Source organism: Lactuca serriola, chromosome 9, assembly GCF_051521515.1.
Source record: "Lactuca serriola cultivar US96UC23 chromosome 9, Lser_US96UC23_V15, whole genome shotgun sequence".
Taxonomy (NCBI): Eukaryota; Viridiplantae; Streptophyta; class Magnoliopsida; order Asterales; family Asteraceae; genus Lactuca; species Lactuca serriola.
Window position 1 is genome coordinate 83,973,121 of NC_136416.1, and position 17,258 is coordinate 83,990,378.

Here is a 17,258-nt window from a genome sequence, read left to right on the forward strand (position 1 = left end):
TTGTTTTATTAGGTATAAAAAAAAATTGTCAATATATGAACACGAATAAAAAATAGTTACTCTCCTAAGACATTTTGCTTATTAACGGGTGTACTAATAATTTTTGGGTGCATAAAAATACCCAGATTTATGTTCGTTAATCCAAAGTTGGCCCACAAAAAAACTTTACACACGGAAAATGAATGGGAGAAAATGGATGAGGTGGCATGTTGCGTGATGTTGCATTTGCAAGAATGTAAAGAGCACTGTTGTCGGTATGGTATGGGTGTTCTGTTCTGAAGCGTCCCCAATCAATTAAAAAATAGATTAAATTACATAAATAGTCCTTGTAATTTAGTCCAACATCCAATTTTGATCTTTAGTTGGTTTTTTTCTTCATCCAGAGTACAGACTATCCATGAAAGTTTTTTTTGTTCATTATTAGAGTTAAAAATATTATTTTATCTTTATATGATTTTTTTAAAAACTTTTTTTTTTTAATTTTTATTTTTTATAATACTCAAATGAACTCGTCATAACAAGAGGTGACAAAAACTTACACGACACAAAACCTGACACGAAATAAATGTGGTTGGGTAAGATATTCCAACCAGTTTAATTAAACGGGTTGACACGACACGAAACGAAAAATAAACGGTTAAGGTTAGGGTTGAAAATTTCAACCCGAATATGACCAAAAAATGACCTATTTATATATAAGTTTTCTGAATGTTTTAAATAAACTAGAAAGACTAAAAACCAAAATAATACGTAAACGAAAACTTTTGGGTTGACTCGTTTCGTAACGTGGAATATACTTAGCCGTCTTAGTCAACACTTTTATTTTCAGTTTTTTTGTTATCGTCCAAATTACACAGTCCTCTTAACCATTCTCTCCTCTTCATGATCCCTCATTTTCCTTCCAACTCATATTCATTCCATTTTACTCTCTAAATTTACTATTATAATTCCTTTCCGTATCCCAACTATTACATTTCCTTTCCACCTATCCAAGTCATACTCTTTCAACATGTTTAATGTTTCAACCTCACATGTCACAACATATTTTAAGGTATACATCTAACCCGAAACCTGACACAAACTCGACACGAAAATAAACCAGTTGACACGACACGACACATTAATTAAACATGTCGGGTTAGGGTCAAGCTCTCTCAACCCGTTTACTGTTTTGTCACGACACGAACCCGACCCAACACGACACGTTTGCTAGGTCTAATCATAACTATCCCACAACCTCCCTATCCCGTAATCATATTTCCCTTCTCAACGATGCTAAAGGTCCAACACCTCATTTGAAGACTCATTTAAACCTTTATGATGACGTCCCCACCTACTTGATAAACTTGGATACCTAACATGCATGTCCTTCGTCAGAAACCACTAAACCTTATTAGGTTTGCAACAAAAAAAAAACAAACTAACTCTAACTACATTCGCAACCAAATAAACTCTTTTAATAACTACATTAGAGGAACACCCACAAAATACATCTCACCATAACACTCACAACGATACATATGAGGAACAGAGGGAATTTAAAATTGTCAACAAACAATATAGGGGTGGGGGGGTTACTTAATATTTTTCTTGTTTATAATAAAAAACACGTGTTATGTTTATAAATGATTTGTTAATAAAAATATACATTAGTTCACGAGTAACATGATAATTTTTTTTTTACCAAAAAGAACCCTACAACTTTCTCATATTAATTAGGGAGCGATAATATAGATATAAAACAAAGCAACCATTAACGCACACAAAACAAAAGTTCAGGGGTAAATAATAGAAATCCGTAACTGAAATAACAACAACGCGTTTTGTATCAACGACATTTCTCTTCATTGTCACATTCCACATCCGAACCTGCAAATCAATTCACCTCCTCCGCTCCACACCGCCACCGCACGATGGCGACGTCGAAGGCCAAGGTCATGGCAAAGGCGACGGCGCCATCACGCATCCATCAATACACCCCCATCACAGCCACCACCCCCATTATCCCCCAACAAATCCCGGTCAACAATAATCCCGACCTTCGCCCCTTCTTCTCCCGCATGACCGCCACCCTCCGCGAATCTTTTGCACAACGCCGCCCATGGTTCGAAATCATCGACCGTTCCAACTTCTCTCGGCCGGAAACCTTCTCGGAAGCGGTATCTCGTGTTCGGAAAAACTTATCTTACTTTCGTGTTAACTACTCCGCCATCCTCGCCGTCTTCGTTGCATTATCTCTCCTTTCACATCCCATTTCTCTCTTCTTCTTTGTCGGCGTTGTATGGGCGTGGCTTTACCTCTACCTTTTCCGATCACCAGATCAGCCTGTAGTCCTCTTTGAACACAATTTCTCCGATCGTCAAGCCCTTGGGATCTTGATCCTTTCCACGATTCTTATCGTATTCTTGACTGGATTGGGATCGCTCATAATGTATTCCTCATTGATTGGATTAGGGATGCTTTGTATTCATGGAGCATTTAGGATTCCGCAAGAAGTGTTTGTAGAAGATCAGCAACCGGATATTGCCGCCGGATTTCTTTCATTTCTTACTGTGACCGCCGCAGCAGCCGTCGCTGCTGCCCCGCCGATGCCAAGCGCTCAGCCCATGCCACGCGTTTGATAATCGGGATGAAGTTTGATGCACATTTCTCAATGTAAATTTCCATGTATTGATTTTGCAGGTGATCAAGTATATATGTTTTATTTTTCTTTGAGAATTTGTTGGGGGTTTTTCTTAAAACAAGATTGATAATTTGATCAATAATCAAATGCTGCACATGTGTTTTGTTGTTAGAATTTTCTTGCATTTTCAATTTGTCAATTTCATTCTTTCGTCTGCAATTTTCCTCCCATAAAGTATTTGGAAATTGGAACCATACTTAGTTTACATTTTCCACATTAAATGTGAATGAACTCGTAATATGGAAGTGAATCATGATTACTTTTCAAAATATTTGACATTTGGATCATAACTATTCAATTGTTTAGAATGCATGATTATAAGTTGTGTTTTGCAATAGTTAGATTCTTTCTATGTTGGTTGGAATCATTAGTGAACTATAATCGTCCTATTTGATTAATTTTCATCTGAAATAGACTGACAACTAAGTTATATAATTATCCAGTTGTAATAAATTCTTTGGTTAAAAGTAACTCACTGTAGAATAACCAAATGAGCTCTCTATAATAGTATATGAATGACATTAATGTTCAAACAATGTGCCAACCACAAGTGATTTTTTTTTCATTTGATTGCAAAATATAACACCCATACTTTTGAGTGTAAACTCATTTCTACTATTACCTTGTTAGTAAAAGTTGTGTATGATGTAATTTTTTTTGAAGTCATGTAGTAGTGGATATACATGTTATATAACAAAGTTCCCAATGTAGAATGCTATATGTGGACTAAATGATGTAATACTTGGGCACAATTCTATGAGTCCAAACCTAGTGTAAAATTTCAATCTTCTAGGTAGTTAAACACATATCTAAGTTAAAACAGTAGTCAACACATAAATATCATGTTTTTTTGGGCACTGTAGGAGAAAATTATGCACAAAACAACAAAGTTCATGTTAGTGATGGATCCGAGAAATGCCCGAGTAAGAAGTATTTTAATAAAAGCGTTATAAATTTATTTGGGGTTATAGTTCGTGGTCCGAGTAGGTACAAGGAAAAATCGTGAGGTTCGAGTAAAGATGTATCGGCTAAAATCTAAAATCAAGGTTATAAAAGTCGTTAGGCGGTGGTTGGGCAATCGACTTGGGTTATGGTCTAATCGATCTAGGCGGGGATTAATCGACGCATTGTTATATATATATATATATATATATATATATATATATATATATATATATATATATATATAAAATATTTATTTTTTAATATATATATGAAATATTTACTTATTTTGTTAGGATATATGAAATATTTATGGTTATTTACTTATTTTGTTAGGATATATGAAATATTTATTTTTTAATATATATATATATATATATATATATATATATATATATATATTTTAATATATATATATATATATATATATATATATATATATTAAAAAATAAATATTTCATATATCCTAACAAAATAAGTAAATAACCATAAAATTTTGAGATATTGGATCTTCTAAATATTTGAATCATCATATATTATAATTTTTAGACTAATCAATGAATTTTTTCACAAATTTAGTCATCAATCATCTTATTTTAAACACCAATTATCATAAATTTGACTAATCATGTATTTTATTTTATTATTATTATTTTTTTTAAATTTTAACTGTTTGACTTTTTGATAGGCTTTGACAGCCAACAACGCCCTAGACCGCCTAGGACCGCCCGAGACCAACTTCGATTAACTTGACCGACTAGCATTAATCGTAGATAGTAAGAGGCTACCTAGTGCCTAATCACCGCCTAGACCAATTTTTACAACATTGGCTAAAATGCATGTCTTAAAAATGATACAACTTCTAAGTTATTTTCACTTAAATTCATTTTTGTATGACATAGAAGAGCTCTATAGTGATTTTCGATGAAGTTAGGTTGGATAAAGGGTTTTAAACATGGATTAATCACACTTTATTATTTAGCATCAATTATCTATGTTATGTATCATTCATTCTTTCTTTGGATTGAAGCTAAGTAAGCATTTGGTCAAGGTTGTTGAATGAGGTCATGATGGAGCAAAATCTATAATTTTATAATCATAATAGATGTTATAAGATGTAATTAACATATAAAGTAGATCATAAACCCACAGATAAGCCAAATATGTGTTGTTCAAGAAAAGGGTTTGTAACTTTAAGAATGGCGGTGTTAGAATTAACGATTTTGGTGTTATTGACTACTCTTATAGCCTAAAATAAAGCTTAAAGGGGTTTGATTAATGATTATTATTGAAGACAAAGTAAAAGTTAACTAGTAGGTGAGCACAGGCTTCACCTCACGATGGGTTTTTTTTTGAAGTGATGTGCAGATATATAATGTGCGTCATACCTTGCATCATGCTTCATTGAGTTGTTTGGTTGTCTGCATCACAAACTGCATAATGACCATGTGTTTGTACGTAATCACTACTAATAACAACTTACTTACTCTTAATGAAATAACAACAAAATCTATATAATGTAAAAGAACTTAGATGTATTTAAAAACTACACATGTATTTGATTATTGGTTACATTTTACGCTCAATAACGTTCTACTTTCTATGTATAATGGTTTAATAACCAAAAAATTGATAAAATGAAAAAATGATTAGAAATGAAATAAATTGTACTTTGAAAATTTTATCAGATTACAACAATGAAAATTGTTGTGTATTTGGTTGATATCACTATATATGAGTAGATTTATTAAAGTATAATGTTATAATAGGAATATAGATGTAACTTTAGGATAAATATTCAGGAGTAACACATGACTTTTACCACCAGTTCGTCCATCCCTTGTCAATCCGAAATCCAATAATTTTGCATTCAAGTTTTGTTGGGCACAATCAAGGTTATATCACAGGTTAGTTCATTAACCATGTGTTGCATACACTGCACCACATTAAACAACAAATTTGTAATCAAGTTGGGGATTAAAATCTATGCAAATGCATAAATATACATGAAATAAAGATGAGTCAATCAACATTTGCAATCTAAATACCAATATTTAGGAAGTTAAAGAAATTAGATAAAAAAAGAATTGTCACTAAAGAGAAACGAAAGAAGAAGGTAATAACTATAAAAGTGATTAAATGTATTTCGAATGGAAAAATGATCCCTTTCTTAGGGTCTGAGTAGCATCATTTTTGGTTGTCATGGATGATAGTTCAACAACACCTATATCATTATCGTCCTGGACTGCATAGGACTAAGTTTCCCCGAATATTGTAGGGTTTAAAAATGTTACAAAAGAAGCATTTTAAGTAATAAGCTTAAAAGGTAAAAGTCAAAAAGTCAAAGATGGACATACTGATGGGTAAGGATAGCTAGAGATAAAGCAAAACACAGGTTGAAGACAAGAATGAATCTCTCCAAGGTCAATTGCATTCCAGTACCAATAAGATTCATCATAGAACCCTCCAGATGTGATAATAATTTTTCCTAATGTGGTACCATTCAATGGGTATAGCACAAAAAAATTATATAAATAAGCCTCGTGATACATTCGTATTTATATATCAATATAACCAGACACACAAAGCATTACTTGACTTACTCGTTTCCATTTATTCCCAAGAGACTCATTCACAACAATTTCATTCATAGTGTACATCACAGGAGATGACCAGTATCTCCACAACCACCATTTCTTTACATCCTCTTTTGAAAACAAAAAAGAAACCTTACAATTTGGTAAGCTAACCTACAACCATGTATATGAAAGATGAATTAGTTTAAAACTAAAAAAAGATTCAAGAGATGGGATGCATTTAGTTTGTTACCTTCTTTTATAGTAAGAACTGTTGCTCTATATACGGAGAAACTCATATGTATATCATAAGCATTTTGCTGTTGTTCTGCAAGCCCTAATAAGAAAAAAAAAATCAGATCCCTACATTGAAAAGATATAGAGAGAAGGGAGAAACGAAAACACCTTTGATGTTCATGTAGAGGCATGTTGTGCCATCACGTCAGGTCCTTCCCTTTTGAACGAGAAGTACCTGAAATCATAAACAAAAACTATAAGCACAAAGCTTATTGAGTTCCCCAAAGTACCACATACCACATGCAAGATATTGAATGTTATGAGCCGAATCATAGTCTTACAGTCACTTTCTGCCTTGGTCCAAATCATGGTCTTTCCTTGCAATGCCGATGGCCAAATCCCGGTCTTACATACAAGTGCCATGGGCCTGATCCTGGTCTTTCATACAATTGCAAGGGGCCAAATCCTGGTCTTTCATGCAGTATCACAGAGACAATTAGCATTCTACATAACAAAGTAATGGGCCGACATTGGTTCCTTCGACCCATAAACATATTGAGGAAAACTCACGTCCAAAAGAAGATAACCAGGCCACACACTTGAGTTGTTGCTAACACAGCTCCTCACACTAGTTATATCCCAATAACACTAATCAATAATCCCGGTTTTTAATCTGTAATAAATGGTCCAATAATTCAATTATCCTAATCAGGGGCAAAAATGTCATTTTGCCCTTCCCATTCGGCCCAACCTGGAAAGCCCAACAATTAATGGTATAAGGCCCAAAAAATGGCCCAAAAGTTGGAACTCGGTCGTACACCCCTCATACCACTTTGTACGCCTCGCGTACAAAGGATTGATACGAGAGGGAATCGGGGTCGAGGTGTAGTACGCGCAACGTACATATCTTTATGCCCTACATACGCACCCACATTCAAAATTCTCATTAAGGTCTTATGGCCTTAAGACCTTTTGTCCAAAAAGAATCAATTTGAAGTTTATTTTAGTAGTCTGCAAATGTTAATAAAACAAACCATTTTTATTTCAAACTGCAGACGTTTGGTCCACCTCTTCTACTGTAGAGGTCTACAAATATGGTGATATGTGCATATTTAGTCATATATTTTGGTTAATATCTTAATAATTTTTTGACTATTTTGTCTCGATTATTGGACAAAAGGTACTTAATTATGTTTAAATTGTATTTTCAGCCTAAAAGACATGCTCAAGTTAAAAAGGAATCGGGATTAGCAATCGGAAGCTCGGGAATTGAAGAAAGAAGAAATTAAGCCAAAAAGCTGAAGGATTCGGCAAGTTGGTCCTCAACTCGTTGAGTCGATAGGAATATTTGCGAACCATCAAGTGCCCTACTGTTCACGGGATTTAAGTGATGGACTCGGCGAGTCGGTCTATGGACTCGACGAGTCGCCCTTGTTTTCAGAAAACTATATAAAGGGCACTAATTCCCGAGACAAAGACTTTTCTATGGATCTTTTGGCGACTTATCTGCGATTGGAAGGTTATTGAAGCTCTGGAATTCGAAGATCAACCCTAGAGATCAATTTGGAAGAGATCAAAGGCAACATATATTCTCTTTTTCTTAATCTATTGCACAAAACTATGTTTTTACTTGTGTATTTCGTTTTTGAGATATTACTTACTTTAGATATGAGCTAAAAACTCATTACTTCTGTTTAGGGTAGACTATCTTGTTAATATGGATTGAATTTATGGCATGGATTATTTGATTTGGTGAAAATTGTTTTGTTAAGCTTGTAAATGATCCTTATGTGTTGACAATAACTATTTTATGTTAAGTATCAAGTCTATTAAGTTGCATGAACATCTTGTTTATTGCTTGCTTTGTATGATTTATGTGAAAACAATGTTATATGCCTAGTATTAGTGAATATGAACCTAGGATTAATTAGAAAATAGGTAAGTTAATGTGTAAGCTTGTGTGATGAACAACCATACAAAATGTTAATTGAATTAGTAATTTAATTAGCTGCAACTACAAGTCTTACTTGACCCGAATCAAAATACTAGGAAATTCATTACTTTAACCAATTGGCCACTGTTTAAATTAATTTGTTTTCTAAGGATTAGTAATAGTGAAAATGAATCTAATCACATTAATCGGTAGCCAATGACAAAATAATCCATTGCACTTGCTATAAAACTAACCATAGAAACAAGTGATTCGAACCTGAACAAAAGTCTCTTTTATTATTGAATTTAATTATCTTCTGTTTGCTTTAGTTGTTAATTGTTTTGTTTAAGTGTTATTAGCTTGTTTAAGTTTCTAGTCTTGCAAAACTAGAGAAAACCCTCTTTTTATTGTTAGTTTTAATTAGATAATTTTAGTAGTTAGTTTAACTATTACCGTTTCCTGTGTTCGATACCCTGCTTGCTTGAACTATATTCCTAAATGATAGGTACACTGCCTTTCGTGTGTTTATTTGTGTTTGAAGTAGTAGGATTAAAAACTAGTGTATTTTACACACATCAAGTTTTTGGCGCCGTTGCCGGGGAATGGTTTTAAATAGTTATCTTAATTGCTATAATTATCGATCATTTGTGTAAGATTTATCTTGCACAAAGTTACCATTTTAGTAAATTAGTTATCTAGTTTAAGTTCTAGTTTGTCTTAAAAAAATTAGTTTTTATTTTTCTGTTTTAGCCGTGAACTCGTCGAGTCTAGTCGAACTGACTCGACGAGTCCATCATATTTTTCATTTTCGTTTCTATTTCGTTTTTGTTCTTTTTACACATGTTTTCTATTTTCTTTCAGGTATTATATGACTTGTGGATCAAATACACCTTTGGTCCCACCATTCGAAGACCCGAAATCAGCCTTGAGGAAGAACAAGGATAAAACCGTTGAAGAGACTAACCCGCCAAAGAAGTCACCTTTCAAGGACCTTAAATCTGTTTTTGTAAAGAATAAAGGAAAGAAAGTGGGTGAGTCTAGCATTCAAAAGAGCAAAGAAAGTAAGATGGAAAGTTTGAACACAATCCCAATCCAAAAGAATCTGAATACGAAACAGAAACAGAAACCGAAGAAGAAAGCGACCTAGAAGGCGAACCTAATAACATCATGGCTAACATCGTTGATATCACCATGGGCGAATACAAGAAGAGGATGTGTGATGATACCAGGTCGGGACTCATGCAACCCGCAATTCCAACAACTACTACCTTCGAGCTAAAAGGCCACATACTCGCTCAAATCAAGGAGATCCCATTCTACGGGAAAGATCACGAAGACACATACAAGCATATCGACGAGGTCAACGACATACCCGACTATTTCAACATTCCTAATGTGCCTCGCGAGACCGTTTTGCTTCGTATGCTACTGGTGACATTTAAGGGAGCCACGAAAGATTGGCTAAAATCACTCCCTCTAGGGTCCATCACCACATGAGCTAAAATGCGTGAAGAATTTATTGATAAATTTTGCCCTCCTTCAAAAATAGAAAAGTTGAAGAAAGCCATTTATAATTTTAAGCAACAACCGGGTGAGTCACTCTATGAGGCATGGGAGAGATACAAAGGCTTATTGAGGAACTGCACCCACAATGACTTAAACATTCAGCAAGAAGTCTCCATTTTCTATGATGGAGTAAACGTGACAACAAGATAGCTCCTTGACTCCCAAGAATCACTCACGAAGAAAAACCCCCGCAGTCATAAAGGAGCTAATTGAATAATTCTCTAAGCACTCTAGAGAATATCATAATTCAAGGAATGACTTGATTCGTGGGGCGGTGAACTCAGTTTCCGATAATATGGCGACAATGATGGCTAAATTAGATAGTTTGGACCGAAGAATGACAAAGATGGATCAATCCATCCGTGCCATCCAGGTGGGATGTGAGAATTGTAGTGGACCTCACCTTATTAAAGACTGTGATCTAGACGAGCATGGGAACCGAAAAGTGCAAGTATGTTACTCTAGTGGCGATACATATGATGAAGATTGGCAAAAACCGAAAAAAGAGTGGCTACCATATGATGAGTACAAGAAGGTAAAGGAGGAGAAATATAGGCTGAAGACAAGAGGGTTTTATCAAAAGGAGGAGTCGGTGCAAGAAAAGAAATTGGACTTTGAAGATATGGTCACAAGATTTGCAGCTGCATCCGAGAAAAGACACAACGAAACCAATGTTGCAATAAGAGAACAACAAGCCATGATGAAAGATAAACAAGCTTTGATGAGGAATCAACAAGCTTCTATTCTTAACATTGAAAAACAGTTGGGCCAACTTACACTATAAATCAATTAAAGAGCACCGGGTGAACTTCCAAGCAATACCGAGAAAAATATGAGAGGCGCCCAAATCAACATCATGACGCCTAGAAAATTGAAAGATAATCACCCCTCTGATACCCATCATAAATGAAGATCCAAAAGAGATGCAAGAGGAACAGAAAGAGGACCCAAAACCGCCAACAGTCGACTCGATTCGTCGAGTCAGGGATAAGGACTCGGCGAGTCCACAGTTTGAACAGAAAATAGACCCCCTTTGAAACCTTATCAACCTCCATTGCCATTTACAGGACGGGATAGACAAGAGAAGCAGAATGAAGATTATCAAAAGTTCCTGGAACACATCAAAGCCCTCCAAATCAACATGCCTTTCATAGAAGTGGTTGCACAAATGCCTAAGTATGCGGAATTCTTAAAAGATCTACTCATAAATCGAAATAAGCTGGAAGAGGTGTCCAAGTTAGTACTTAATGAAAATTGTTTAGCTATAATGTTGAACAAGTTGCCAAAGAAAACGGGTGAACCCGGGATGTTGACTTTGCTATGCCAATTTGGGAACCAAGCCACTAGTTATGCATTGGCGGATTCAGGGGCGAGTGTTAATCTCATGCCATACTCTTTCTTTAAAAAGTTGAACCTTCCGGAGCCGAAACCGATTTGTATGGAAATTCATTTAGCAAACAAGATGGTGACATTTCCAAGAGGAATATGCGAGGACTTATTGGTTAAAGTTGATAAATTTGTATTCCCCACGGACTTTATAGTGCTAGACATGGAAGAGGACCACCAAGTGTCGATCATCCTTAGAAGAACTTTCCTAAACACCACGAGTGCCATAGTAGACATGAGAGAATCCAAACTTACCCTTCGAGTGGGGGACGAGCTAGTCACTTTTGGATTTGATAAGGCCATGAAGCATTCAAACGAGCACACCATTACCCTTGAAGATGACTTTGATGCTGAAAGAGACCTGAAAAAGATTGAGAGAATGCTTGAAGAATCTAAATACGAAGAAATAATCAGAGGCTCTGAAAACTCGACTCACCAAGTTGGAGACACTAACTCGATGAGTCCATCTGGAAAATCGCAATTAGACGGGAAATTTGGCCTGGACTCGACGAGTGCCCTCTCTGGACTCGACGTGTTCAGTGTACAAAATACAAAGTTAGATCTGAAAACTCTGCATGAACATTTGGAATACGCATTTCTCGAAGAAGGTGATAAAAAACCTGTTATCATTGCTTCTGACCTCAACAAAGTTGAAAAAGAAGAGTTTGCTCAAGTTTTAAAGAAAAGGAAGAATGCCATCGCATGGAAAATTACCGATATAAAAGGAATAAGTCCTTCATATTGCTCCCATAGGATAATTCTTGAAGAAGGTGCGAAGCTGGTAGTACAACACCAAAGGCGTTTAAACCCGAACATGCAAGAGGTGGTCAAGAAAGAAGTTGTCAAGCTTTTAGATGCAGGTATAATATACTCCATTTTCGATAGCCCATGGGTTAGTCCTATTCAAGTAGTGCCAAAGAAAGGAGGGATAACGGTCGTCACAAACGAGAAGAATGAGCTTATACCTACACGAATGGTAACCGATTGGCGTGTGTGCATTGATTATCGAAAGCTAAACGATGCCACTTGCAAAGAACACTTTCCTCTCCCTTTTATTGATCAAATGCTTGAGCGTTTATTAGGCCATAACTATTATTGTTTTTTAGATGAGTTTTCAGGTTATTTCCAAATCCCTATAGACCCAATTGATCAAGAGAGGACCACTTTTACTTGTCCAAGTGGAACATTTGCTTATCGACACATGCCCTTTGGGTTATGCAATGCGCTGACGACTTTCCAAAGATGCATGACGGCAAAATTCCATGACATGGTGGAAAAATTCATGGAAGTATTCATGGATGATTTTTCTATTTTTGGCTCTTGTTTTCATGATTGTCTTACTAACCTCGACGTGATGCTTGCTAGGTATGAAAAGACCAATCTAGTATTGAACTAGGAGAAATGTCACTTTATGGTGAAGGAAGGCATTGTGTTAGGCCATTAAGTATCCAAGGCGGGGATTGAGGTGGATCGGTCGAAAATTGACACTATTGCTAAATTATCCCCACCAATTAATGTAAAGGGCGTTAGGAGTTTTTTAGGTCACGCGGGTTTTTACTGCCGCTTTATTAAAGATTTTTCAAAAATTACTAGACCTTTAATTCAACTACTTTTGAAAGATGCACCTTTTAATTTTTCTAAAGAATGTTTAGCCTCTTTATAAATCTTGAAAGAAAAATTGACTAACGCCCCGATCATTATCGCCCCAAATTGGAACTTACCGTTTGAAATAATGTGTGATGCAAGCAACTTTGCCTTAGGAGTTGTACTTGGCCAAAGGGTTGACAAGCACTTTCAACCCATTTACTATGCCAGCATGACCCTAAATCCTACCCAAGAAAACTACACCACAACCGAAAAAGAGTTATTAGCCATGGTGTATACCTTTGACAAATTTCGTCCCTATTTATTTTTTTTTCTAAAACTATTGTGTTTACTGACCATTCTGCTATTAAGTACTTGTTTGCCAAGCTGTCACACCCCAAAACCAAGAACGGCGGAAACGTTATGGGGCGGAGGACGTCATGTACAGTATCACAAGAATGAAAAGTAGTGAACAAGCAACAACATCATCCATTGCATTAATAAAATAATTATTATACAAGTGTGTTCTCTCAAATTTTGATAAACACTAAAGCATAATTCAAAATAAAAGATGAGTCTTGAACACGCTCCATCTTCCCTAATCCTTGCATCGGTACCTGTCTATGATGACCTGAGGATAGAAGTAATTTTGAAAGCGAGTATCAGCTTTAAAGCTGGTGAGATCATAAGTATTTTAGTGGCTTAATTTGTATGTAAGAATTTGTAAGTTTATGAACTGTAAGTATGGAAAATGTAAATGAACTGTAAGTATGGAAAATGTAAATGAACTGTAAGTATAAAAATGTTTGTAAAACAACTGTAAACGTTTGAAAAACTCTAGAAATCCCTATGATTCCTACTATTATATAAGGGTGTCTTCTACCAAGACCTAACTGTTCTCAATGTAGTCTTCTACCAAGACTTAACTGTTCTCAATGTTCGTTTCTTGTAAAAGTGTGTAATTTTCCCAAGTGTAACTATCATTAATAAAATATAGTTTTTACATTTATAGTTTAAGTGAATAGATCACTAAATATATGTACATGGAAAATTAATGTAGTACTAAAATGTAGCGCTATAAGAACTACTGCTGTACTAACTACCTTAAACCAGATTTATATTAAGGCATCATGTGATTAATTGTACCATACTATTGACTGGTAACAACGACATAAGAATGGTCGTAAAAAGAAATGACGTTTGGCACCCGCATACCTGCAGGTCCGGCTGTAGCTAGCAGAAAGGTGTAGGATAGTCAATCCAGTATAGATCTATACGCAAACTCACGCTCTCCCTTCAAGAGACTCTGGCTACAACTCGGGCCATGACATTTAAGTCATGCTCTGATTCATATAACAATAATATCACGTTCTAGTAATGGTTCTAGTATCTTTCTAAACTACCCATATGGTAGTTTACTAGTAATCTAACTGGGACGTATGAACATGGATGTATACCCTTGCTACCCAAGGGCATTGGATGAACTGGAAGGACCTTTTATGACTATATATGTACACATGATATATAACTAATATTTAAACGACCTTCGGACGAGTATCCGATATCCTATCAGACCACATCCAAATCGAGGAAAAGGAAACAAGGTGGATAGCCTTCCTAAGTCTTTTAAACATTACTTATATAACTATACATATAGAGGCATGCAATTTATAATATAAAAGCATAAAATAAGTTTTGTAAAACCTTTGAACATAATTACTATCTAAGAAAAGATCGACTTGATGTCGATCTATAAAACGGTTTGAAGGCATGGGTTTGATAAAACAATTTAGTATAAAGAAACATTTGTTTGAAACACAATTGTAAATAAGTTTGAAATAAAACATACAGAGTAAAATGTACATTGTAATAAGGAGTTTTAAAACATATAAAATGTTTATGAAGATCATTTGAAGGAAACTGTTTGGTAAAACGGCTAATGAGTAGTAAATCATTTAAATGCTGCTTATTAATCACATGTGATTGATATAATAAGTAGCATGATTCTACTTGTATCCCCCCCCCCCCCCCCGTAAAACATTTAAAAATAGTTAAAACATTGATTAAGGGGTATGAACTCACCTGTTGTGGGTGATACGGATGAACTGAAGAGGTAGGACCGCTAGGTGTCAAGTGAAGTCTTGAACACACTCTATGATCCTAGTTAACATATAATTTCACATATATGTAACAAATTAGTCTATAAACAACTAATAAACAAGTCAAGACACCCTAGGACATGCTAAACACCTTTATCAAGTGTTATTAGCCTCTAGGATTGCATCTAAGTGTTTGTAGGGGAAGCTATTGTGTGTAGGGCTCAAGGAAAACTCCATAAGGGAGTTCACGACCCTAATGACACTACCAAACGAGTTTACGGTTGTAAAATCATGATTTTACGGCCTTCAACTCATACCTATGTGTCCATTTGATGTTTGATGCTCTATAAGGCCCTAATAAGCATTTCTACTTAATGGCTTGGTCTATGGAAGAGTTTAGGGCATAATATAACTCCTTTTAGGAGTTTACAGCCCTGGGACCATATTCCCTTGGAGATTACGGCCGTAATCTCCCTTGGGAGGATGTTTATGGTGTTTTGAAGTCTCTAAATTAACTAGGAACTAAACTAGGCTTTTGTACTTGGCTGTAGAAGAGTTTATGGCACCATTTGGCACCATTTTATGGAGTTCACGGCCCTAGAACATTTTGGGCCATGAACACCTTACTCTTGGTGTTCTAAGTGTGTTAGCTAGTCCTAAACTCATTTAGTTACATGCCCAAATTAGTCTCTTAGCTTAAGGAGGGTTTTTAGGGCACTTTGGCACATAAAAATGGAGTTCACGGCCCAAGAACTTCCTTGGCCGTGAACTCACTTTCACCCTTTGTTTCTAATTGATTTTGTGTCCTAAACATGTAATGAAGGCTTCTAGTTTGAGTTCTAAGGCTTTGAGGGTCATTGGGACACTTTTGGCCCTTAAAATGAAGTTTACTCCCCAAGTGTTCTTGGGCGGTAAACTCCCAAATCTTGGGGTTTTGGTCCGATTTTGGTGTTATAAAACATAATCTAAGCTATATAATACAACTAGATAGAAGTACTCACGATTTGGGATAAAAACCCGAAGATCTGTGAGAGAGAATTTGGCTTTTCTCTAATTGGAAATGTAACTAACGAATTATTTGGTTCAGATTTCTATATATAGTCCCGAGATTTTTGGCAGAAAATATTTTTATTCCCGGAATGAACTCTAATATCCTAGAGTATTGGAATAACAGTGTTGCACAAAACCCTAGTGCATCCACTCTCCTAATATCTCCTTAAGTGCTAATCCTGAAATACTCAAACTTATACCCAAAGTTTGGAATTTTACTGAAACTGTTTTAACTTCTATTGGCTTGATATGGTTTGTTCAGAATGGAAATTTCGGGTTGCCACACAAGTAGGATGCAAAACCAAGGTTGATCCAATGGGTTCTGCTACTTCAAGAATTTGACATCGAGATCAAGGACAAGAAGGGGATGGAATATGTAGCTGTTGACCATCTTTCCAGATTAGAAAATCCGGCAAGGGATGAGATAGATGAAAAGGGTATTAAAGATAGCTTCCCGGAAGAGTATTTGATGGTTATAATGGGGGAAGAACCATGGTATGCCGATATTGAAAAACTTCTTGGCATGAGATTTTCTTCCAAAAGTGCTCACTCATCAATAGAAAAAGAAGCTCTTTTCAGAAATTAAATATTATTTCTGGGATGAGCCTTATCTTTTTAGGAGTTGTGCGGATGAGATTATTAGAAGATGTGTATTTGGCAAGGAAATATGTGACATTCTAGAACATTGCCACAATGGGCTGGCAGGAGGACATCATGGTGTACAATTCACTACTAAGAAAGTTTTTGATGTAGGGTTCTATTGGCCTACTATCTTCAAGGATGCTGCTACTTACGTGAGGGAATGTGATGATTGCCAAAGAACGGGTAATATTTCGGCAAGGAATGAAATGCCTCAAAGGAATATTCAAGTTTGTGAAATCTTTGATGTTTGGGGTGTGGATTTCATGGGACCATTTCCTTCATCCAAAGACAACAAATACATGCTTGTGGCAGTGGATTATGTGTCAAAATGGGCAGAAGCGCAAGCATTACCAACCAATGATGTTAGGGTGGTGGTAAAATTCCTAAAAAATTTATTTTCTAGATTTGGAGGGCCAAAAGCTTTGATTAGTGATAGATAAACCCAATTTTCTAATGTTAAACTAGCGAAAGTGTTGCAAAATTAGTGTACGCCATAGGTTTTCGACACCATATCACCCACAAACAAATGATCAAACCGAAATTACAAATCGAGCACTTAA

At 35.6% G+C, this 17,258-nt stretch overlaps 1 non-coding gene and 1 pseudogene across 1 annotated transcript; one reads left to right on the plus strand and one right to left on the minus strand.

Moving 5' to 3' along the window:
* The first annotated feature begins 1,831 nt into the window (after positions 1-1,831).
* LOC145077244 (PRA1 family protein B2 pseudogene) lies at positions 1,832-2,797 on the plus strand (annotated as a pseudogene).
* Positions 2,798-9,922: 7,125 nt separating this feature from the next.
* LOC145077569 (small nucleolar RNA R71) lies at positions 9,923-10,029 on the minus strand. The gene has a single exon (XR_013693311.1). It is a non-coding gene; the product is annotated as a small nucleolar RNA R71 (small nucleolar RNA).
* Between the last annotated feature and the right edge of the window lie 7,229 nt (positions 10,030-17,258).